We start from the raw sequence: 24,234 nt of genomic DNA on the forward strand, positions 1-24,234 counted from the left end.
ACAATAGCATGAGTGTGATAGGAACTGGCTTCACAGGCTGGTGAAGCTGGCGCATCTCAAAACCCAACAGGACAAGAGCTGTTCAGAGCCACCCTGATCTACAGTCAAAAAGTGAAAGTGAAGGAAAACAGGCTTTTACTGAAAATACCTCTAAGGCCAGAAACACACAGGTAAGTAACACCCTCTCCTTGCTCACTTAATTAATATTCCATTTCTAAGATTAGCAGCCGAGAGAAAGCAGAGTCAGGTCCCCTGCGCTTGGTCCTCTCTTCCACTTCGCACCAATAATCTGTCCGTGTAACACGTTAGGGTCTCAGTAAAAAGGACACAAAATCCGTGAGGTGTTAGTGAGCTGGTTTTTGTGGCAAACTTTAGGAATGTTCAGTAAAAGCCATAAAACAAATGAGGCTGCAGATATCATGGATGGAATAATGCTGCCATTTGCAGTGATGAGTTTTGGGTGGTTGAACGCTATTCTCTGAGTTGATTCCCTGAATAAGATGCCTGTCTGGGAAATGCGGACACACATGATGGCCCTATTCTTTGATACGACTGCTAAGGGTTCCTCCATCTGAGACAGTCATGCGTCACTTAACGATGGGGGCACGTTCTGGAAATGCGTCATTGGGCGACTTCATTATTGTATGAACATCATAGAGTGTACTTACACAAACCTAGATGGTACAGCCTCCTACACACCTAAGCTATGTGGTACTAATCTTACGGGACCGCCGTCACATGCAGTCCCTCGTGGTGCGTGACTGTGTGACATTAAGTAAGCCCAGCCCAGGACAAGATGTCTCCTGCCAGCCTTCCTCCAGATTGCCACCCCTACCTAAGCCCCTCACAGACATTCTGAATCTGGACCTTGCCCTGACAAAGGCTTCCCGTCATTCTACTTAGCAACTGAAAGTAGACTGGACAAGGATCCAGAAACCTGGCATTTTACACCAGCACTCCCCCTAGCTAGCTCAGGCCTGGGCAGAGTCCATTCTCTACCTTTTGTCTCTTTATACAGTGATGATATGGGCATAGAGGAGCTTTAATTCCTTCTAATTCTAATATTTTGTGCTTCTTTTATGGGTTCTGAACCTCAGTGTCTTTTTTCACACAGGACCCCTTTGCACTTTACTTAACTACCTGTGACAAGAGAGGGTGGTACCCAGGAGAGAAAAGAGAAGTCTGAGACCCATGCACTCTCCTACATGAGAGTGACATGTTGGTGAAAATTAGAGAAACAGAACCCAATAGACGTTAGGGAAGGAAAACTGGTCTAAAATACAGTCAGAGGAAAATCACTACAGTATAAGGAGTGTGTATTAGTTACCTATTGCTGCATAACAAATTACCCCAAAACTTAGAGGTTTAGAACAACTCACATCTCATGCTTTCTGTGGGTCAGAAGTCTGAGCACAGCTTTGCTGCCTCCTCTGCTCAGGGTGTCTGATAGGCTGAAATCAAGGGGTCAGCGAGGGGTCAGCACCCAAGAGTAGGCTGAGGAGGGACTGGCTTCCAAATGCATGCAGTTGTTGGCAGGATTGAGTTCCTCTCCGGCTGTCATCTGGAGGCGGCCCTCAGTTCCCACGGGGCCTCTCCAACATGACAGCACATTCCAGCCAGGGGGGAAGCCGAAAAGGAATAGAGAGTCTGCGAGTGAAATGGAAGTCACAATTTTATGTAATTTAATTACGAAAATGACATCCCATCACCTTTGCCCCATCCTATTGGTCAGAAGCAAGTCCCTACGTGCAGCCCTCAGGTGGATGGGAAGATTTCACCTTTCTCTGTCCTCCTGGAAGTGGAGCCTATTGGGGAGTGTTGGGTTGTGCACGGCTGCCAACATAGGTATCAAGAGGCCACCAGCGCCGTGTTAGTGTCTTGGGGCTGCCCTAACAAAGTACCACAAGTTGGGTGGCCTCAGAACAGAAGTTCATTCTCTCTCAGCTCTGGAGGCCAGAAGTCTGAGATCACGGTGTGTCGGAAGGGTTGGTTTCTCCTGAGGCTCTGAGGGAGGATCTGTTCTAACCTCTCTCCTAGCTTCTCGTGGCCTCAGGTGTCCCTTGTAGATGTCTTCACCCTGTGTCTTCACATCTTCCCTTTGAACACGTCTGTATGTGGGTCCACGTTTCCCCTTTTTATAAGGACACCGGCTGCCATTAGGGTTCACTCTAGTGACCTCATCTTAACTTGATCATCTGCAAAGACTCGACTTCCAAATAAGGTCACAGTCACAGGTACTGGGAGTTGGGACTTCAACATCTTTTAGGGACACAATTAAACTCATACAAGTGCTAACACAAATATTTTTTTCTGACATAAACCATACTAGGCTAGGGTTTTGCCTTTTTTAAACTAGACCATTGTTGTGTTTTGTTTTTCCCAAAACATTGAATAATATTTTTAAGTTGGGGCGAAATTCACATAACATAAAATGAATCATTTAAAAGTGAACAATTCCGTGACATTTAGTACATTCACAATATTATGGAACCATGACCTCTATCTGGTTCCAAAACATTTTCATCATTCTAGAAGGAAGCTCTGTACCCATTAAATTGTTGCTCCCCAGCACCCGGCAATCCCTTGTTTTGGGGGGCTTTATCTTAAGGATACTGAGCTTACACGGGCTCATCACTCTACTCTTCACCCAAATGTACCCAGATAGAGCTCCCAATGGCTCTAGGAAGTGAGTAATACTATTGTATCACTCAGGGTTCTCCAGATACACAGAACCAACAAGATGTGTATATATAAAGAGAGAGAGATTTATTTTAAGGAATTGACTCATGTGATTGTGGAGGCTTGACAAGTCTGAAATCTGATGGGTTGGGCTGGCAGCTGATGCAGAGAAGAGTTGCATTTCAAATGCAAAGGCCACCTGCTGGCAGAATTCCCTCTTGTTCAGGGGAGGTCAATCTTTGTTCTACTAAAGGCTTTGACTGATTGGGTAAGGCCCACCCACATTATGGAGGTTAATCGACTTTACTCAAAGCCCACCAACTTAAATGTTATTCTCTTCCCAAAACTCGCTCACAGAAATGTCCAGAATAATGTTTGACCAAATATCTGGGCACCATGGCCCAGTCAGGTTGACACGTGTAATTAACCATCACCACTATGAATCTTCACCCCCTTTATAGAATTGAGGAAACTGTGTTACAGGCAAGGTAAGTCACCAGCCCCTGGTGAGATGGAGACACTGTTTGAGGCCAGGGAGTCTGGCTCCGTGGTCCACGCTCTCTGCCCCCTGCTTGGACGCCTGTTGCTGCACCAGCCTTCAGTAATTACCCACGTGGCTCTGAGTCCAGCTGAGACCACGGATCCCTCCTCGTGCAGGAAGAGGTGCGCTTGTGACGGACGACAGCATGGCTGCCGCTCTCTCTACCTTCACAGTCTCGCTCCGCCATGCTCTCTTCTCTTTGGTCTGCTGTTGAGGGTTTCTTCTAGGCTGCTGGGTGGCAGGGAACTTGCTGGAACTCCTCTGAAAGTAGCCCGGTGTCTCCCATGAGGAGCATCTCCGGCTTCTACCTGTCCTGTTACCTCCTACAAGTACACTGTATTCTCTTCCTTTCCTACCTTTTGGGTGTCCTCCTCCTCTCCCCTCTTCCCCTGTGCTCAGCACTTTACCACGGTGCCCACGGCTCGCACTCTCCCCTGTCTATCTCTGCACTTACTGGCCTCAGAATTTTCCATGGCATTCGCTAAAATAAACATGTGCTAACCTTCCAGGCTGTTGCAAATTACTGTGGAAGGAACAGATGGCAGGGCACACATTCAGGTATGCAGGAAAAATCACTTTTATTCCTAAAAGTAACAGCACTGGGGTCCTGCAAAGGTTGTGGGGGGTTCCCGCAGCCCCAGGGCAAGCTGAGGTCCTAGCTGTCATCCTCATTATGTCCAGTAACTGTCCCAGGCCTGCGGTGTCTTCCCTGCCAAACTCCAGCCTGGCACCCTCGCCCCTGCGTCCCCTAACCACCGCCCTCTGAAATCGGCCACGTCTGGGTGACTGTGTGGAGCCCCGCCTACACCTCCTGGCTTGCAGGGCCTGGAGACCTCAGTGTCTTCTCCCCAGTCTCTTGGAATCGCCTCTGGTCTGGACAGTCCTCTCTCCGCATTTCCCCAGAGGCACACGGTGTCACTTCATGTCCTGTAGAACACCTACTAAATTTCCATAACTGCCGAGGCGTTTGGAAATAATCATCAGGACACCCTGCCCCAGACCTTATCTGAGTCCTGGACACACACAGCTGCCTTTGGCCTGGATGGGCAGAGGAACTACAGAAACATGGGGGAGGAAAACCTGCAATTTGTGTCTCAGAAAGCTATTCTGCCACATGAAGAGTGCTCTCACAGAACTTCCTCGGGATCCCATCAAAATGGCCTCTAGAGACGAAAAGGATTTAGATGGGACCCACTGTTAAATGACTTAAGCTCCATTTCTGAAAGCCTTGATGTCTCACTTTGGGAACAACATGAGGTCACGCTTTGTCGCAGGGACTTAGTAAAGACAGCGTGCTTCGCCTACGGTTCGGTGTGTTCCCCAGTAACTAAAAGCAAGGGCGGCGAGAAGGGAATGAAATTAAAACCTGAGAGCTGAAAGGAACTTTGGAGATCATGTGGTCCCGTTTCCTGTTACAGATGAGGTCAAGGGCCTGAAAAATGAAATTATCCATGCAAGCCGTCAGTGAGTTAGAGGAAGCCCCACAGCCACACCCCACTCTTGTTGCACACACTGGTCTTCTCCATGGGCTCAAAGCCCAGGCCGTCAACCACAGAGCCTGTCTGCTGGCCCACTGGTGATAAGAAGCAGCAAAGCAGTCATGCCAGTGGCACAAACAGCAACTCTTTCTGGTGCCTGACAGCGTGAGTTACAGAAGGATATTTCCAGACATGGATATAAGCATTTTACAACACAGAATGCTTTTCAAAGGCAAATTTCGCAAAATGCCAGTCCACGAGGAGATAATAGTGGGTTTTCAGAAAAAGAGGAAACCAGGATGCTGAACATTTCTGCTCTCTTTGAAAAACCACCAAAACCACAGCAGGAACAAATGTGACAGAAGAAGGCTTCCTGCCAAACGTGGGAAGGGAAGAGATGAGATTCCTTCTTTTACAACGGAGACAGAGAGCGATCCTCCACCGGAAGTGAAAGACGCCTCTCGGGAGAACAGGCTGTTCCCACGGTCACAAAACACGCTCATTTTCCAAGAGACAAATGGGTGACCAGTCAGCCTTCAGTTTATGTAATAGTGCAATTCAGTATTTATGAGACTTTGCAACAAAGGGTAATTAGAAATGGGAGCCCAGTTAAATATAACGGCTTCCCGAGAAGTACACACTTAGCTTTGACAGTAAACAACTGACAACAAGAAATGGCCTTTCTTTACTAAAAACTAAACCGAGGGTTTTTTTCTTATTATGCTTTAGATTAAATTTAGTCTTGTAGGAGATTTAAAATATCTCAGAAGTCACAAATTTACTTCTAGCTCCTTCTTGGGCTGGTTTTGGTTGCAGCCGGCTTGTCCCAGCCAGCATCTCAGCCGTGGTTTTAGCTGCTAGGAAGAGAGGAACTCCACATTACAGTTCTTGTGGCTGAGTTGCACCGGCTTCTCCCCTCTCTATGGCTGCTGAGCTCAATTTATGCCCCAATTACGATGGCCAGAGGAGAGACTCAAAGGACATTTTGAGAAATGGCTTGTAAAATAGGTTCAGATAAACTAGAAAGAAACACAAAGATGGACTCCAGGAACCACATCTTTTGGAAGCACCAACGGTTAAAAGGGAAGCTAAGCTGACATTTTGCATGGACCCTTCCAATTATTTCTCACATTCTTTTTTTTCTCTGCATCTCTTTTTTCACATCAACAGTAAGTATAATTGCTAAAATGTTCTGGGATATAGAGATAATGATGCACCTTTTAAAAAATGAATTTCAAGAGCATTTTATCCAGGTCAGACTATAAATGAATCTTAAAGAGCTCTCTTCTGAGCACAAGATTAATGTTGCAACCCTGGAAGAAATAAAATAAAAACAATTTGGGCCAGTTGATCGAATTGCATGTCTAAATCTTTATTGAAGAAAGAATGCAGCTGTACTCAGCCATTCAATATTGTTGCAGAATTGGCTTCAGAGAGTAACATAGAACAATAATAGATTAAAGAAGAAAAAAGCATGTGACTATCTCAACTGATGTAGCGAAAGTATTTAGTAATGCTCAATACTGCTAATGAAAAAAAAGTTCTTAGCAAACTAGGAGGTGAAGTGACCCTCCATAACCTGGTAAAGTTTCATGTCAAACACTTGCAGCTAATCACGTATTCCCGATGGAGAAACTTAGACACATTCCTTTTAAGAATGGTAACAAGACAAGAATTCCCATTATTACAGGTACTGTTGAAGATACTGTCAGAGGTCCTGGGAAACAATGAAAGGAAAGAAAACAAATAAAGAAGATAAGAATTAAAGAGGAAGTGATAAAACCATGATCATTTACAGATTGAACACTTATTTTCCTAGAAAAACTAATGGGCTTCACAGACAAAGTGTTAGAGCTAAAAAAGATTATTTTCCAAACTCTTGGTTACAAGATCAACATTTGGTAGCATTTCTCTACATCACATAAACAGAATACAGGAGCATAATCATATGATCATCAATAGATGCAGCACAAGCATTTGACAAAATTCAACGTTCATTCATGTTAAAAGTTGCCATCAACCTGACAATAAAGAGAATCCTCTTAATTTAATAAAGATTATCCACAAAAAAAAGAATAGAAAAAAACCACTTTTAAACTGTATGGTTAAATGTGAATTGTTGAAAGCTTTTTCTTTGGACCAGGAACAAGACAAGGATGCCCACTAGCACGTCTTCTACTGACATCACATGGAGGTCCTAATTGTTACTGCACCAGGTCCGTTTTTGCCCGCTGCCCAGAAAGCCAATCACCGAGAAGACGAGATGGCAACAGAGAGAGGGTTTATTAATCACAAGGCAGCCAAGTGTGGAAATGGGAGAATGAATCTCAAATCCGCTTCCCTGAAAATAGGGACTCAGGGCTATTTATGGGGAAGCGGGCACGGTGGTCTGAAATGATTGGAGGTGAGGAGGGATGAGGTGATTGATGATCTGCGCAAGCGTGGTCAGGCTTCATGCCTCTTCGTAGGAGGCATGTTCACAGAATGGCGGCGTTAGCATGCCCTGAGGGTGACATTCTAACCTCTTGATGTCAAATGGGCACTTATCGCACATATGTCTGCGTGGGTCCAGTTGATGGGTTAGTGGTCTCAACTGGCCTGAGGTAGACAAGGGGTTCCAATTGAAAAAAAATAGCTCAAACACTCATTACCGTGGTGATTCTGGCTCCAGCAGGATGTTACCCATAGGAACTTAGTAGGAGTCAGATAGCATATTGCCTAAACGGCACAGTTAACAATGGGTAAGTTTATCATGCAGATTTAAGTCCTGGCCTTCCATTCTGATAAGTTTCTAGGTAAGGCTATCCCCTCTTCTTCCTGGGACAGGGAAAAAGATATCTTTACAAATGGAGATTTCCTTTACAAATGTAAATGTCTCTTATAAAGGCTAACCAGAACTAAGAATGGGCTTAGCAAGGACCCACCCAGATAGCCGGAGATGTCTATGGTAATGGGCTGTTCTGGGGGCAGGCCTCTCATCCCAAACTCCTTTGGTTAGTTAGTGGGAGTGGGGGCCAAAGTGTCTTACAGGCAGAGACATATTTTGAGGTGGCCAATTCCAATACCCCATAGTTACTAGCTGCTTAATCATCAATGGCCAACTGTTTGCCAGTTTCATAACCAGTGCAATAAAGCAAGGGGACAAAAGATGTAAGGACTGGAAAGGAAGATATGAGATTGTCATTCCTTGCTGACAACATGATGTGATTTAGAAAAGCTAGATTAAATGTTAGAATTAATAAGCAAATTTATCAAAGTCCCTGGATAAAAGGTCAATATTTAAAAACCAATTTTATTCCTTCATGTCAACAACAATTAGAAAATTAAATTTAAAAACATTTTCAGTAACATCAAAAATCATCAGTTACCTAGGAACGGATCTTCTCAAAGATATGCAAGGCTTTTATAAAGAAAACCACTAAATGTTAATGAGAAAAATTTAATAAAATCTAAATAAATGGAGACATACACCATGTTCATGTATTGAAAAGCTCAATATTATTATGATGTTGGTTTAATTCAAACCAATTGATCTCTAGGTTCAATGCCATACCACGTCAAAGTCCAACGGGTGTGTGTGTGTGTGTGTGTGTGTAAATTGGCAAGTGTGTTCTTAAATATATATATAAATGTAAAGGACCAGAAATTGGCAAGATAATCTTGAAGATTAAGGACAAAGTTGGAGGATAAACACAATTGACTGGTACTGGGACAAAGATAGACAGATAGAACATTGGAACCAAATAGAAAATCCAAAAGTAGATTCACATATAAAAAGATACTTGATTTATGGCACAGATAGCACTACAGAGAGACAGGGAAATGGTGGTCTTTCACTAAATGTGCTGGGTATTCATATGGAGCATAATGAATCTACATTCCTCCATAACTTCAATCTCAAGGACTGTCATTCTAAAAGATAAGCAATAAAACTTCTAGAAGAAAACATGAAATATATTCATGATCTTGAGATTGCAAAAGATTTATTAAACAGAAATGAAGACATATTAATCATAAAAGAAAAGACTGACTGGGCCGGCACCATGGCTTAGCGGTTAAGTGCGCGCACTCCGGGTTCGGATCCCAGGCGCGCACCGATGCACTGCTTCTCCGGCCATGATGAGGCCACGTCCCACATACAGCAACTAGAAGGATGTGCAACTATGACATACAACTATCTACTGGGGCTTTGGGGAAAAAATAAGTAAATAAATAAATAAAATTAAAAAAAAAAAAAGAAACGACTGACAAAGCAAAGTTATAATTAGGAACTTCTACATCATTATGAAATTTAAAAAGCAAACCATGGAGTGAGATAAAATGTTTGCAAGACATATAACTGACAAAGAGCTTGTATCCAGAAAATAGAAAATGTTCCTACAAATTAACAAGAAAATGATAGACACATCAAAAGAAAAACGGCAAGAATTTCAACAAGCACGTCACAAAAGAAATTATCCAAATGACCAATAAACATAAATAGGTTTTCATTCTCATTAGTTGTCAGGGAAATTCAATTAAAACAACAATGAGATATCACTGGATACCCACCAGAATGGGTAAAATTAAAAATATTGATAAAACTACCGATGGCAAGATGTGTGATAGGAACTCTTGTATATTGCTGGCAAGAAATATAAATTCTACAACCAATTTGGGAATCTATTTGGCTGTATCTAATAATACTAAACATATTCAGCACTTCCACTTCTAGATCTGTACCCAACAAAATATATATATATATGCACAAACAGACAGGGTCAAGAATCTCCTTAGCAGTATTATTTGTAATTGTCACAAACTGATAACAACCCAAATGTCCATCAAAAATAGAATGGATAAATAAATTGTGATATAGCAATGAAATAGTATACAGCAATGAAAACAAACTAATCTATGTACTTCGAGATGAATGATTGTCTGAAAAACGTCGTTGACTAAAAGAAGGCAGACGCAAAAGAATGCATATTGTATGATATGCAAAAACAGGCACACTAATCTCATGGTATTGGAAACCGGGACAGCAGTTACCTTTGAGGGCAAAGAAGAGAATAGCAATTGAAGGGGTCCACCAAGGGAGCTCTGGGCCTGTCACACTTCCTGACAAGTGTGTTTGCTTCGTAAAAATTCATTGACGTGGTCTCGCTTATCTGTGGAATCTAAAATAGTCAAACTCACAGAGGCAGAGGGTAGAATGGTGGTTGCCAGGGGCTGGGAGGAGAGGGAAATGGGAAGATGTTGACCAAAGGGTACAAAGTTTCAGTTATGCAAGACGAATAAGTTTCGGAGATTCAGTGTGCAATATGGTGACAATAGTTAACGACAATGTACTGTGTCCTTGAAATTTTCTAAGAGAATAGACCTTGTGTTCTCACCAAAAAAAAAAAAAAAAGATGGTAACAATGTGAGGTGATGGATATGTTAGTTAGCTTGATTGTGGTGATCATTTCACAATGTACACGTATATGGGTCTAAGAGGACCTGTCCAGATAGACTGAACAGTCCTGGGTCATTTAACTTCGGTGCTCCATGCCCATCCACCCCTTGCCATTTCCTATGTCTTGCCATGGGCTCCTCCACTGAGCTCCAAGCCAGCAGCGCCTTGAAACAGTCTCACATGTGGCCCTAGAAGCAGACCCACATTTGCCTGAAGCTGACAGAACCATTGACACCTCTTCTGAGAGCCAAACACTGTCCCCTCTTCATTCCTGTTTCAAATGCCCCTTCCCACCACCCCCAAGCCCTTGCTTCCTCTCCAAGGAACAGGCTCAGCTGGGGGATGAGGCGGAAGTGGCTGATCCACCTGGAGCCCAGTGATCTGGGCTTTCTTTCCAATTTACTATATCAGTGCTTTCCATTTCTTCCAAGAAGGGAGGACAGCCACTCTGACCTAACTGAAAGACTTGCCTTGAGAAAGAAAACAGGACACTCCAGACATTAAGGAGAAGAAACGAAGAGCCAGAGATGTAATTTAAATCACTTATTTATATGTCGGGATTATATGGTATTCTGTGGTAAGCTATATTTTTGCAGTTTATATTCTGAATCTGTTTTGGATCTTAGTCACTGTCACAGCCTGAATGAGCAGGAGTATTGGGCATTGAGAGATTTCCTTACAACCACAGTGTGTAACAGCCACTGCTCCCCGAGCAACCTTCCCTGTGCTTTAGGCACTCCGAGCATTTGACCCCACACTTGCACGGTGAGTAGACAGCTACCTGCTTCACAGATAAGGACCCTGACTCAGAAAGTCTGTGATGTGTATAAGTCAGCACAGCCAGGAACTGGGAGACCCCGCATTTGAACTCAAGCTGTTGGACTTCAAAGTCGATGCCCTCTCTCCAACACCAAAAGAAGGCTCCAGCTGTTTGCCCACGGACTAAAATCAGTTTTCAAGTTTGAAGCTAACTTTAAAAGGCATCAGGGTCTGGTAAGTTGACTGCACTCATGGTCCCAATTCTTCACCCATCCTGCCTTTTGCAGTAACTTTGCAGTGTCCTCCTTCCCACCAGGAGTGGGGTCACCAGCCCTACCTTCTGACTTTGGTCTTGGGCATGCGACTTCCTTTGGCCAATAGAATGAGGTAGAAGTGGCAGAATCCCAGTTTCAAATTGGACCTCAAGATGCCATCCATACCTCCACTTTCTCTCTTGCCCTTGTGCCATTGCCGTGGGAACCTGCCTGGGAGACCTTGCTGGAGGATGAGAGACATGTGCCTCTTCATATCTGCCCTAGTCTCCCAAATCATGGCCGGCCTGGATCATCGGCAGCCAGCCTGCCCCTGGATCGATGAGTGGGCATAACCAAGATCACCAGATCCACCTTGCTGACCCCAAGGTGACCCCACACACATGAGAAAAAGACAGCTCTTGCTCAGTGCCACTGAGATTTTGTGGGGTTTCTTGTACAGCGTGAATGCAGTAATTGAGCACTGATACAAAGCCAAAATTAATTTCATTTTGCATTGCCAGCGAGTTAGTAATTTTCACTGTTTTGTTTGTTCAATTCTTCCCCAAGATGGATGCTTACGCTGAAATGAGAAAGACAACCAGCCAGAGGCAGAGAGCAACGCTGCCCATCTGGAGGCTAATCCTGAGCTAAGGACCTGGATTACATGGCTGCAAATCATTGAGCTTGCTTTTCTCCTCCATCTTTGCAGCTGAATTTCTTCAGTGCTTATTCCTTAATAACTAGCTCATGCTCCTAGGACAGGATCTGAACATTAGTCCGTAATTAACCTTTGACTTTGATAAAGAACACTGCGAATTACAGATTTTGCTAAAGCGGTGCTGATCTTGAGGTCAAGCAGCCATGCGGCTGGGACCAGCATTGCTGTTTTCCTATCAGGGCATCTTCGGGATTAGATGAGGCTTGTAGGAAAGCGCTTGAGAGTTACCATTAGACGCCCACTCCAGGAAGGCACTCCAGCGGGGCATCCTGACGGGCATGCGGGTCAGATGTCTGAGCGCCCCCTGCAGGCCAGGCACTGCACACAGGTCAAGACGAGACGTTCAGGGTCCTAGCCCTGGGAGAGTCTGCGGAGACAGATCCTAAAGAGAAAAATCACAGGGACAACTATTTAAATTGTGTCCAAGGAAACAGTGCTGGATGCAAAATGTTGATAATTGTTGAGGCTAGGTGACGGGCACGTGGTGGTTATTACATTGTTCTCTTTATGTTGGTATGACATTGAAAATGTCTAGAACAAGATGATTTTATTTTAGTCAGTTAATTAAAACTGAAGCCAGAGCTTCAGGGCTGCTTCCTCAAGGAAGCCATCCTGACCTCACAGGCTAGGTGAGGGCCTCTGGTAGAAGCTCTCATCTCACACCGTACTCACCCTTCGGGCAAAGACCTAAAGAACGATCAGTTAGGAAGGGAAGGTCAGTGTTCTGAGTGTTCTGGAATGTTCTGAGAGGTGATACAGGCACCCAGGCAGGGGTGCACCCGTTCCTCTCAGGGCTCCAAACAGGATTGTGGACGGGAGCCCACGCAGAACCCACGAGAGGGAAGGCAGAGGCCCACAGAAGAGGCAGGGGTTACTGACACTCCTGGAACAGATTCTGGAAAGAAAGCAAAGCGTATTTCCCATGTCTAAAGTAACATTTGCACATTTCACAAATTTTGACAATACAGAAAAAAATGAATAAAGGAAAAAACCATTCCCCAAGTCATCAGCAGACAATACTGGCAAGAAAGCTCCCTCCAGCCTTACACGTGCACACATGGACGTATGGGTGATACTGGAGGCTAGTCTATAACCCAGCTTTAAACACTTAAAGAAGTAATAGATGCATTTTTCCAAATACTTGTCATTTTGAGGCCAACGTATGAGAAAACCAAGATTTGCTTTGGAAAAAGGGGCTGATGAATTAAACTAGACACTAATTCCAGATATAACACACAGGCGTCTTCAAGTGAGGCAGGTGTAAAATCTGCAAGGACAAACCCAACCACAGCCATGATGAAGGCCATTGGGCCACCTATGTGTGTAAACAGGGGATTGCAAATATATCCACTAATTGATAGATAATAAATACTAAGGTTATAACGCCTTTTAAAATGCTAAATTTTCCCTTCATACATAATCTTCAATTCAATTCATTCAAAATCTTTCAGAACTCCATAAGAAAATGAAATTTGATTTAAAAAATAAAATTTGAAGTTTGAAAATAAAAGCAGACAATTTTCAGGGCCTGCCCAGTGGCATAGTGGTTAAGTTCCATGTGCTCTGCTTCAGCAGCCCGGGGTTCACAGTGATCACAGATCCCAGGTGCAGACCTATACCACCTGACAGCCATGCTGTGGCGGTGACCCACACACAAAACAGAGGAAGATGGCAGATGTTAGCTCAGGGTTAATCTTCCTCAAGCCAAAAAAGAGGAAGATTAGCAACAGATGTTAGCTTAGAGCAAATCTTCCTCACCAAAAAAAAAAAAGCAGGCAATTTTGTTGGGGTCAAGAAAAGATACTTTCTAAGATACTGAAATTTGAACTTTCGCATCAATTTCAAAGAGCAGAGAATCTAATGAAATAAGCACGAAAGAAAAGTGCTCTGAAAACATAAATGATATTTCAATATTAATTTGCTAGTATCACTCACTCCTTTACTTGTCAAAATAACTTTCACGAGGAGGAGGCTTTCCAACGAGGTTTAGCAGGTTAAATGTGACAGACTCAGGGCGGGTAAAGTCGATGATTTAATCATGCTGCAGCTTGGTGAGTCCATTCACTCTCCTATGACACACGTAATTTACAGCTGGAAGTTAATACATGCAGTTCTCCACATCAAGGGTTTTGACAAACGCAGCTTCCATAATATTCCTACACAGCCTTGAGTTTATCAATCAGTTCTCCCTTGAAGATAAGCATTAATGCAAACCCTAAAATACCATGAAAAAGTTTCTTGCCCTTTTTGTTAAACAGACTTAGAAATTTGTTTAAAGATAGAGAACAAGTATATATTTAAATTTTATGCTTTGTGTTTACATTCTCTCCTCCCTTATTTTCTAAACCAAGCGATGTTGCTAACCAAAGGCTCCCCATTCTCAAAAGCATTTGTATAAATATACCAGGAGAAGCATCTCATTAAGTTCTGTTGAAACTTGTGGTCAGGTTTACACAACTTTTAGACAAGGCTTAATGACAGTATTTGGGGCTGATGAGAGTCTCATCCCAGACACAGATCTTATGCTCGTGTCCAAAGCCATTGGAACAGTTTGGTGTGACAAGCCCAGGGTACCAGTGGAGACCCTTTGAGCCTATAACTCTGTCTCTCAGCCATTCATTTCCCTGCTTACTCAACTTCTCTGTTCCTTCTTCTTCTCCCTCAGTCTTTCTCCTATTTTTGCTTTGTTTTCTTTTCCTCGTCTCCCCCTCCCATTTCCCTTTCTCGCTTCCCTCTGTATCTCTGCCCCCACATTATATATGGCGGAACGAGGAAGCAATGGACGACTTACTCAATGACTGTCTGGTGGCCTAGAGAGATTATAGTCCATTTTCTCTGTTCACAGCAGCTATGTTCTATAAAGTCACCACGAACACGGAATCAGTGAATACTGAACTGTTGCTCCCGGGGAAGTATCAGGGTTAGGTTCCTTCGAGCCTCTAGTCACATTTTTGTCAACTGATCAATACGTGACCTTGTTTTACATTTGTTTCCGTTTAAAGATGCTTTATTTAATATATATTGTTGATTCATTAACACCGAACTCACAGCCAACTGCACTATAACTCACACTTGAATGACACTTATCTAACACTCATATTTTCTCAAAGGGGCCACTTTCAACAGTGAAATCACCAACAAAAAGCACAAAAATGTGAAAAATGTGGCACTAAATAGACCATGAAAAGAACACTTGTTTGCTGTACGGGAGCTGAAGTGAGAAGGCCGAGCGTCACTTTGTTCCACCTCAGCTGGAAACATGGCAGCTAGTGGCTCAAACTTTTCCAGGTATTGTTTATGTGCAAATGACTGCAGGAGCCCCATGAGCATTGCTTTAGGGGTTCCAAATAAATGTTAACAGGCAGACAATTCTGCAAATACGGAATCTTCAGAGAGTGAAGATCGGCTGTATTTTGTTTCTTCTCTTTGGTCTCAGTCTCTTTATTGCAAAATATATTGGGAGAGGAGGGAGGTGTTTTCAGACTGTGCTCTGGGAACACTCAAGGTCGGGGGCGGGCCTCAGAGCTGGAGCCGGGAGAGCAGTGCAGCCCACAACTTCCCTTTCTTGCTGTGGCGGCCCCTCCTCTGGTGGCAGAACTGCTTCCCTCTTACTCCAACCACGTTTCCATTCCACGTAGATTTGCAGCACACACCGCATGCCCAGGGGTGGGCATCTGACCCACTGGGGCTCATATGAGGACCTGGCCTCCCTCTCCTGTCTCAGCAATCAGCACAAGGGGGCAGACAGGGCTGCCAATGGGGACACAGTCCTCTAGTGTATGGAGCTGGACCCTGGGAAGGAAAGCCACTCCTGTTTTGTCTGGGTAGTACTGCAAGGACATTGAGAGCCTAGCATCGCTATCGGCCCTCTCCTGCCTGGGAATGACGCCATTGCTGAGGAAAATGGAGCCAAGGATGGGACAGGGAGAAGGAGAGGGGAAACCAGCCCAGCCTGATAGCAGGGCTGAGCCTCTGACACGGCCGTGCCTGAGGTCAGTTAACTCTTAGACTCCCAGTAAATGCATTTAAAAGAATACATTTCTCTCCTTAAGTAAATTTGAGTTGCATTTCTGCCACTTGGGAAAATAACAAAATACCCTTATTTGCACACAGAAGCTGGACAAGTTGGAACTCGCTGGATTAGACGGTCTTTATGATTCTTTCTCTTTATATGTTTATATTTCCCCTCTTTTTTCCCCCTAGACCCCCTTCTCCCCTTTACTGGTTCATAACACGAGGCTGCAGAATTTAGTTCGTTATTTGTCACGTTTTTTCAACCAAGTTTCATGTCTATTTTTCTTATTCTGAAAAGCAGAAGGATAAAAGATTTCTCTACCTCTGTCATTAAAATCATATGAAACTGATTTCTCCTTGTAAATGATGGTTGATATTTCCTCTCATAGGTGACGTCCTTTAATTTTTAAACAGGCATATGGCATATATCCGCCCAAGTGATTAAAAAAGAAAAAGAATATCATCCTCTCCAGTGCAGATAGGGTGGGCTCCAGGACGGACCAGGAGTGACTTCATGGTTTCAGGGCCTACGAGTGTTGGAAGGAACAGACAGCTGTTGACCCTGGTTCACTTCTGACTCATATTTCCTGCAACTTTCACTCCTAGCTTCCGCTGCAGCATCCTCCCGGCTTGTCGTCCTGATACAGAAGCTGGCAGATCCGGGACACGCAACTTGGCAGCTGCTGTTTCTAATCACTCCCCCAGAGCTGTCATGAGACTGGTGATCTATCAGAGTGGAGAGCCATCTCTCTCTGATTGCTCCATCATTTTTGAACCAAAGATTCTTTCTCATCTGCAGAGGCTATTTGACACCATCGTTTTGACCTGGAGGATCTGTGCTTCTCAGAAGATGCAAGCTCTGGGTCTAATCAATCTTTTTCCTTTTTCATTTGCTGATCTCCTTCTCACCAAAGTAGAACAATAGCTACCACTGGCTGAGTTCGAACTATGTGTGTGGCATTTTCCATACATGAGTTCAATTAATTATCACAAAACCCATAAAGAGTGGGTATGTTTTTCCAACTTTACAGACTAAGACACTAAAACAGAGAGGTTAAGTGACTTGCCCAGGATCACACAGCTTGGAGATGGCAGAGCCAGGACTGGAATCCAGCCGTGCCCGACTCCAAGCATACATGGTTACAACTACCTTTCCAGGGGCCCCTGCTATGGAGGACGGAGAGAACAACTGCTCCTTTGCTTTGAGAGAAGGGGGTGGAGAATTCTTACAGGGATGCAGAGAATTCATCTCCTAATTGCAATTTTCCCCTCAAAGATGGAGATTCCTTTACCTGAGTTCTCTCTGTTTTCACCCTGACTCAGGTGCTTGGATCATGGCTTCAGAGCAGCCGCTAGCTGCTGGGCACCTGACATGTGGCGAGTCCACGTGGAGCTGTGCTGTCAGTGTAACACGCACACCAGGTTCCAGAGACTGAGTATGGAAAAGAGAATGTCAAGTATCTCATCAATAATTTCTTTATATCGACTCTATGTTGAAAGGATAATATGTTGGATTCACTGGGAAAAATAAAACATATATAACATTAATTCCACCTGCTTCTTTTACAGTTTTAGTGTAGCTCCCAATAAATTTTTTTTTTTTTTTTATGAGGAAGATCAGCCCTGAGCTAACATCCATGCCACTCCTCATCTTTTTGCTGAGGAAGACCGGCCCTGAGCTAACATCTACTACCAATCCTCCTCCTTTTTTTTTTTTTCCCTTTCTCTCCCCAAAGCCTCGGAAGATAGTTGTATGTTATAGCTGCACATCCTTCTAGTTGCTGTATGTGGGACGCGGGTTCAGCATGGCCGGAGAAGCAGTGCGACGGTGTGCGGCTGGATCCGAACCCGGGCCGCCGGTAGCGGAGCGCGCGCACTTAACCGCCAAGCCACGGGGCCAGCCCCCCCAAATTTTAAACTACATATGTGGCGCCCATTTGAGGCTCACGTTACCTTTCTATTGGACAGACTGCACAACACAGATAAATGTAGTGGAGCAAATTAGCATGACCACTACCAGAACCTTCTAAGGATTACAGGTCACATGCCATAAGAAGAGAAAATTCCAGAAGGAGGAACCCTTAGGATAGAGCAGGGTGCTTTTATGAAATCCTTAAATATCCAGACAGAGTGTTAAATTTATAATGCTCATAAGGCTGTGATTAAGAGTCCACAGCAAGTTAGAATGAAATGCGTGATTAACTTTGGAAGCTAATTAAAGCTGTAAAATAATTGGATAGATGGCGTGGCCTTGAAGTGTGGCTGGTGCTCTCAGAGGGCCTCTGCAGGTCCAGCCTCCACCGTCTCCACCCTGCACTGCGCCCCAGCGGGCAGAGAGCACTTGGCTTCCACGGACTGGGGAATCTGGCTGACAGGAGGCACTGGCAGGATCTCGAAGGGCAGAAGGGAAGAGAGGCCAAGGCGTCACTTCTCTTGGCCTCACCTTACTGGCTGTGGGTTGGTGTGGCTGTATCCCCATCCCCAAGACCACAGCTTCCAATAGATGGTCCCTCCTAGAGCCCCAGCGAGTTCTCAGGACCAATCCCTTTCCCAGCCCCAGGGAGCTCCACCATGGCTGTCCCTTTCCTTAAACCCTGCCCACTCCTTGCAAAGAACCCTTCACTCTGCTCTCTATCATGATCCCTTTTGAGTGAGTACCAGCCAGTCCCTGCCCCTGCCCCTACCTCCACCACTCCAATGGATGGATAGCATGAAATAAAAGGACAAATTCTGCCTGGGGGTGAATTCAACCATGTCCTAAATAGTGTGGAGAGAAACCAGACAAAAGCAAACCAGGACACCAACAAGCATGAACTTAGGAGCAACCAGAGAGACCCCTGTGCAGAGTCCAGGAGGGAGGGGGGCATGGAATGGGTGTGGAAAATGAGAGGGGACGAGAGCAAGCTTTGCAGTCCAGCAGACCCAGGTCTCAGCTGCACTCTGCTGTGGCCACCCACGTGTCTGCACGTTTCCTAACTGCCCTGGCCTCCTTTTCCTCATTCGTAAGATGAGCAACGTCCACCTGACACGTTGTCGAGAGGGTCAGCCCAATGCATGCCTGGCATGGTGAAAAGAAATTGCCAATATCCAATTTATGGGTTATTGGTGCCGATCGGCAGGTAAGATAAGCCCAGGGGAATGTCAGCCCTGACATGAATCCTGGAAGTCAGGAGATCCTCATCCTCAGCGACTTCCTCTCCCACCCACCCCTCCATTCTGGAGTAGAGGCGAGCTGTTGAGAATCTTCCAGTCCTCCTCAATGAGAATCTAGAGTGTAAACCATGCATGTTGACCACCTGAGCAGAGGGAAGCTGCAGCTGCTGGGACAGGTGTCCTTTGAGAGCCTTCCCCGCTCCCACCACTGGGCAGGAGACTGTCAGGCTAATTCCTCTCCCTGCAGCCTCTCAGGCACCCCAGAGGTTCCCACTTCACGCCCCCATCTGCCTAGTCCACGCTTTATCCCGTGGCGTCCCGTATTTTCTTGCCCCTCACTCGACATCCACATCTTTCACCCTCCTAACCTTCCCTGTGCTCTCTGCACCCTGCTCTTCATGATCACCTCACATCCCCAGTCTTCACTTCCTCATCCACATGTTCCCAGCACCTTCCCTTACCTGGCAATCAGTCGTCTCTTCCCTGGTCACCATTCCCTTACAGCCACACCAAGTGGTGGCTTCAAGGTCTCAGAAAGCTCTCCTCTCGGGATTGAGACCGGGTTTGCGCCGTCTTCACCTCGCCACAGCCAGTGCAGCATCTCTCCACGCCTCCTGATGGACCTGACAAGCTCTTCTGCCCCTGCTCTTTGCCAAACAGGGAGTGGAAAGCAGGACCACTGGGAATTGATCGAGAGCAGGGAAGACTTGACAGCCCTCCCTTCCCTTATTGCCATCTCTCTCTCCGTTAACTGCGACATCAACATGCTGCCCCCTCCATCACCCTGTCTCCCTGCGTCCTCAAGCCCCTCGCGGCCAATGGTCTTCCCCCACCCTGTCCTTCACTCTTGACAGACGGCCTCACCTCCTACTTCACAGAGAAGAGAGAGACCCTGAGCTGGGACCCCTCCAGCTCCCTGCTGCAAACCTACAGACCCACCTCCATCTCCACCCCTCCTCCTCCTTCCTGTGACACTAGGACCTACTTCCCAGAGTCATCTCTCCACTCTCCTCCGCCTTTCCCCCAGGCCCTCCACTCTGCAGCTTCCGCCCCCTGGTCTCCCTTTCTCCCCTGTGCCTTCACCCTTTCTCTCCACACTCCCTCCTGGATGGTCTTAATCGGCAGAAGACCATTCGCACATTTCTCCAATCTTGAAACCAAAACACCCAGCCTATCTTCCGCTTCCTGCCCTCCCCACCACTCCAGCCACATCTCAGGTCTTTCTCCCTGCTTCTCTCTCCCTTCACAGCCCCCAAACTTCACCAAGCTCCGCTCCAGCTCAGGGCTCTTATATTTGCATTTTCCTCAGCCTGAAGGCTCTTCTCCCCCTTCGTCACCTAGTTCGTGCCGTGCTCTGACTGCTGCCTTCCCCTCCTCCTGGGCCAGGTCCCCTGTCCCTGTGTCTCTCTCCATCAAAATGGGGTGAAGCCTGACTGTCTGCTCTGCTAGCCTCCAGTTCCTCCAGGCTTCTAGGGCCCATCTAGTCATTTAATATCCAAAACAGCTCAAGTCCCAGCCCAGCCCAAAGGACCCTACGAGGGCCACCGGACTGTCGGCTATCTGGGCTGAGCTGGAGGCTCCCAGGTGCCTCCTGAATCCATTTAGATTCCTCTCTGCTCTCATCTCACTGATGGTCTTCACCTGAAGTTCTGCTTCTCTCCACCACCCCCTTCTCTGTTCTCCCACCAACATGAGGCTCGGAGGGGCTATACTGATGTTTGAGACAGGCCGAGAATCTTCAAACAGGATATCAGACCACAGCATTACACAAAGTCCATCCTTCTTCACCAGAGGAAAGTTCCCACTCCCAGGTCCGGCTGTGTTATTGGGGTGACTTCTCCTTCCCTGTTTCTCCTTTGGTCTCCATCCTGGGGCCACTCCTACTGCCTGTGAATGAACCCCAGGATCCCAAAATGCAGATATTCTGTCTAAACCTCTGATTCGAGGCAAAGAAAAGGGAACCTCACCTTTCTTGGCCATTTTGGTTCTTTGCCTAAATAAAGAGCACTTCTCTCCCAAAGAGGAATTCTGCATTCTCGCCAGATCAACCCACTTGTCACCCAACCAACAGATTTCTCAATGCGTGTCCCTCACACCCTGTGTTACCGTTCCCCTTTGCTACCCTGCTCCCTGCTGAAGTCCTAGCACGTACCACAGTGACTTACACAGGAGACCATCGATCCCTATTTGCTTCCTAAGTGAATGGATGCTCTAGGCTGGCTCAGTGCAATCCACCACGATTATCAGAAAAGCAACCCCAAGCCCATGCCTTTGGAATGACAGAGTATCCGCCACATCCTCTCCCAGGCAGGGAAACAGATCTGGCAGGTGGGATGGCTGAGTCCCACCAGCATCAATCAATGTCATCAGCTCACATTCCTTGTGATACTCGGGGGCTCTAAACAGTCTCACTGGATCTCATTTTAAATCAGGGTATACACACTTATTACAAACAGAGACTTAAAATTCATAAAATGCCTAATTCGTCCCTACTCTGAAGTCTTGGTGTAATGCTTTAAAACAGAATCTAACCTAGAATGCTGACATTCCTATCTGCAAACCCCCACCCTGGCTTCCTCTGAGCAGGCTCAACCCTCTTTCCTGGTGGCAAGGAGAGAGAGAGCTGTCAAGGCAGCCCGAATTTCTTGCAACCCCATGCTCTTCCGGGCTTGGGGTCCACACAGCAAAGGCAAGCAGGATAGGTGTCTTCCCAGGACACCCAGGATGGGACAATAGGATAGGACAGGTTCTATCCTATTGGCAGGAAAACAATATCAGGAAGGCGTGATGGCGGAAGCTCTCTCACACGAGAAGGCTGATGCAGTCCCTCTATTGCCAGCCAGCTCCCTGTTCCACGATCGCGACCACCGTCCTCATGGAAACTTCTCCCATCTCCACCCCAGCCTCTCCCTCCCTCTCACGATCAAAACCATGCAGTCTCTTCCCCTTTATCATTTCTACATGTCCAAATATCATCATGACCGAGACATGTGTTTGTTAATCAAGGTAGATTTGTCTTATTCTGTGGAATCATTTTATTTCATTGAGCAACAGAATTTAACATTAAAAACATTTTCAACTATGCATGAGCACATGCCAAATCTCAGAATCGTAAATATAACCTGACATTTTATAGAACACATTTCTCTCCTGGTTAGTATTACCTGCGTAATGAGAGGCTGTAGTTGAAGCTGGGAGTGGGACGGGGTAGAGTCAGGGTGGGGGGAGGGCAGGAGAGGAACATTTTGACATGTCCAGCCTCCCTCCAACCCTGGGACAGCCCCTGATCTCTGCAGATCTTCTGTGAGCTTCATGGAGCACTGTCTAACTCAAAACCATGATGCCACTTATTTTTAGTGAACGGGAACAGCACTTTGAACAAATATCTGTTGATAATTTTTTTAAATCAGATAACATATTAGTCTGCTAGCGCTGCCATAACAAAATACCACAGATGGGTGGCTTAACCAACAGAAATTTATTTTCTCACAGTTCTGGAGGCTGGAAGTCCAGACCAAGGCGCCGGCAGGATTGGTTTCTTCTGAGGCCTCTCTCCTTGGCTTGTAGATGGCTGTCTTCTTGCTGTGTCCTCATATGGTCGTCCGTCTGTGCAGGTGTCCCTGGTGTCTCTCTTCGTGTCCAAATTTCCTCTTGAAAGTACACCAATCAGACTGGATTAGGGCTCACCCTATTGGCCTTATTTTAACTTAATTAGCCCCTGAAAGACCTTATGTCCAAACATAGTCACATTCTGAGGTGCTGGGTGTTAGGACTTCAACACAGAAATTTGGGGGTTGGGGCACAACTTAGCCCATGACAGATACGGTGTCAGTCTCTACCATGGCTCCAAATACTGGTTGTGCCACTTTCTAATTGCATTTCCATGGGCAAATTTCTCAATCTCCCTGAACCTCAAACCCCAATGTAGGTAATGATCACCATCCCTCAGGGTATAGGGAAGGATTAAATGAGACAATGTGGGCGAAGTGTCCAGCGTGGTGAGTGACACAGAGTGACACACTCAGGTAGTGTAAGTTCTCTTCCTTTTGATCCTTAGCCCCCCTTCTCTGTATCTGTAGACAGGTTCCCTGCCTTGATCTTTCACAAAGAAGAGCAAGTGTTCACTGCTCAACAGTGACAGGTTGCGATGGCACCCACTCTCTCCTCCAGATCTCTTGGTACCCGATGACCCCATCAGCTTCATTGAGGTTTCCAGCCCAGAACTGTAGAAGCTCAGAGGGAAGTTGCTGCGCTTTGTTACGGTAGGAAATCCTACATTTACATTCTTGGCTCTAAAGAGGAAAATACAGGCATTATTTCAACGTCTTGTTACAAATGCTTGGTGCTAAAATTTCTTGCCTACTCAGAAGTCACTGAAGGGTTACAGAATTATCTTCTAGTTGTTGTCTTTGCTTTTCCATTTCTCAGCTACTATTTTTAAGGTGACTTTTCTATGTTTTCAGTTTTTTTCTTCTTCTCTGGGCTAAATATATTTCCATAATTAACATATTTTCACTTAACAGGTTTATATTTATCATCATTATTTACGTCCATCTCTTCTGCTGCTTTTATAAACTGAGAAACGAGATTTTTTTTTCAACTGGTTAAAAATTACTTTAAAACTTCATTTCAATCATAATATTTTTATTTCATTTTTACCCTATTTTCTCCATCCTCCTGCTTTGTTTTCAGTTTACTTCAAATGGACAGAAGACTTTGAGAAAAATCAAAATATTGTTTTACAAATAACAGTTTCTCCTCTACCCTTGGCCAATGAATGGAACCATGTATGAAGGTTTGTCCGCTTCTCAGAATTTTATTCCTCCATTTGATGTATGCAATCTTATTGCCACCTTTTAATAAACCCATTGTGCCTGGGCGCCTAAGAGCTTCATTAGTTCAGTACATTTCTTTCTAAATGTCCCACTTGGAAGTGCTACAGCCTTCTTGTTCTTATATGTGAATCCAATTCTGGTAATTGCTAAGTGGATACACCTGCTAAGTGACCGCCTGGTCTTTCCAATGGCTCTCACAAAAGACTCGCCATTAAGGTCTTGTAAAAGGGAAAGGTGATTCAGGCATCCAGTGGAAGTTTGCACCAGAGGACAACAGAGGCCCTTTTCAGTCCTGGGATTCTAGTTGTCTACAGAATGCCTCACTCTCCAAATTAAGCTGATGTTTTTCTTTGCTACAGATTCCGT

The sequence above is a fragment of the Diceros bicornis genome, chromosome 37, assembly GCF_020826845.1.
Source record: "Diceros bicornis minor isolate mBicDic1 chromosome 37, mDicBic1.mat.cur, whole genome shotgun sequence".
Taxonomy (NCBI): domain Eukaryota; kingdom Metazoa; phylum Chordata; class Mammalia; order Perissodactyla; family Rhinocerotidae; genus Diceros; species Diceros bicornis.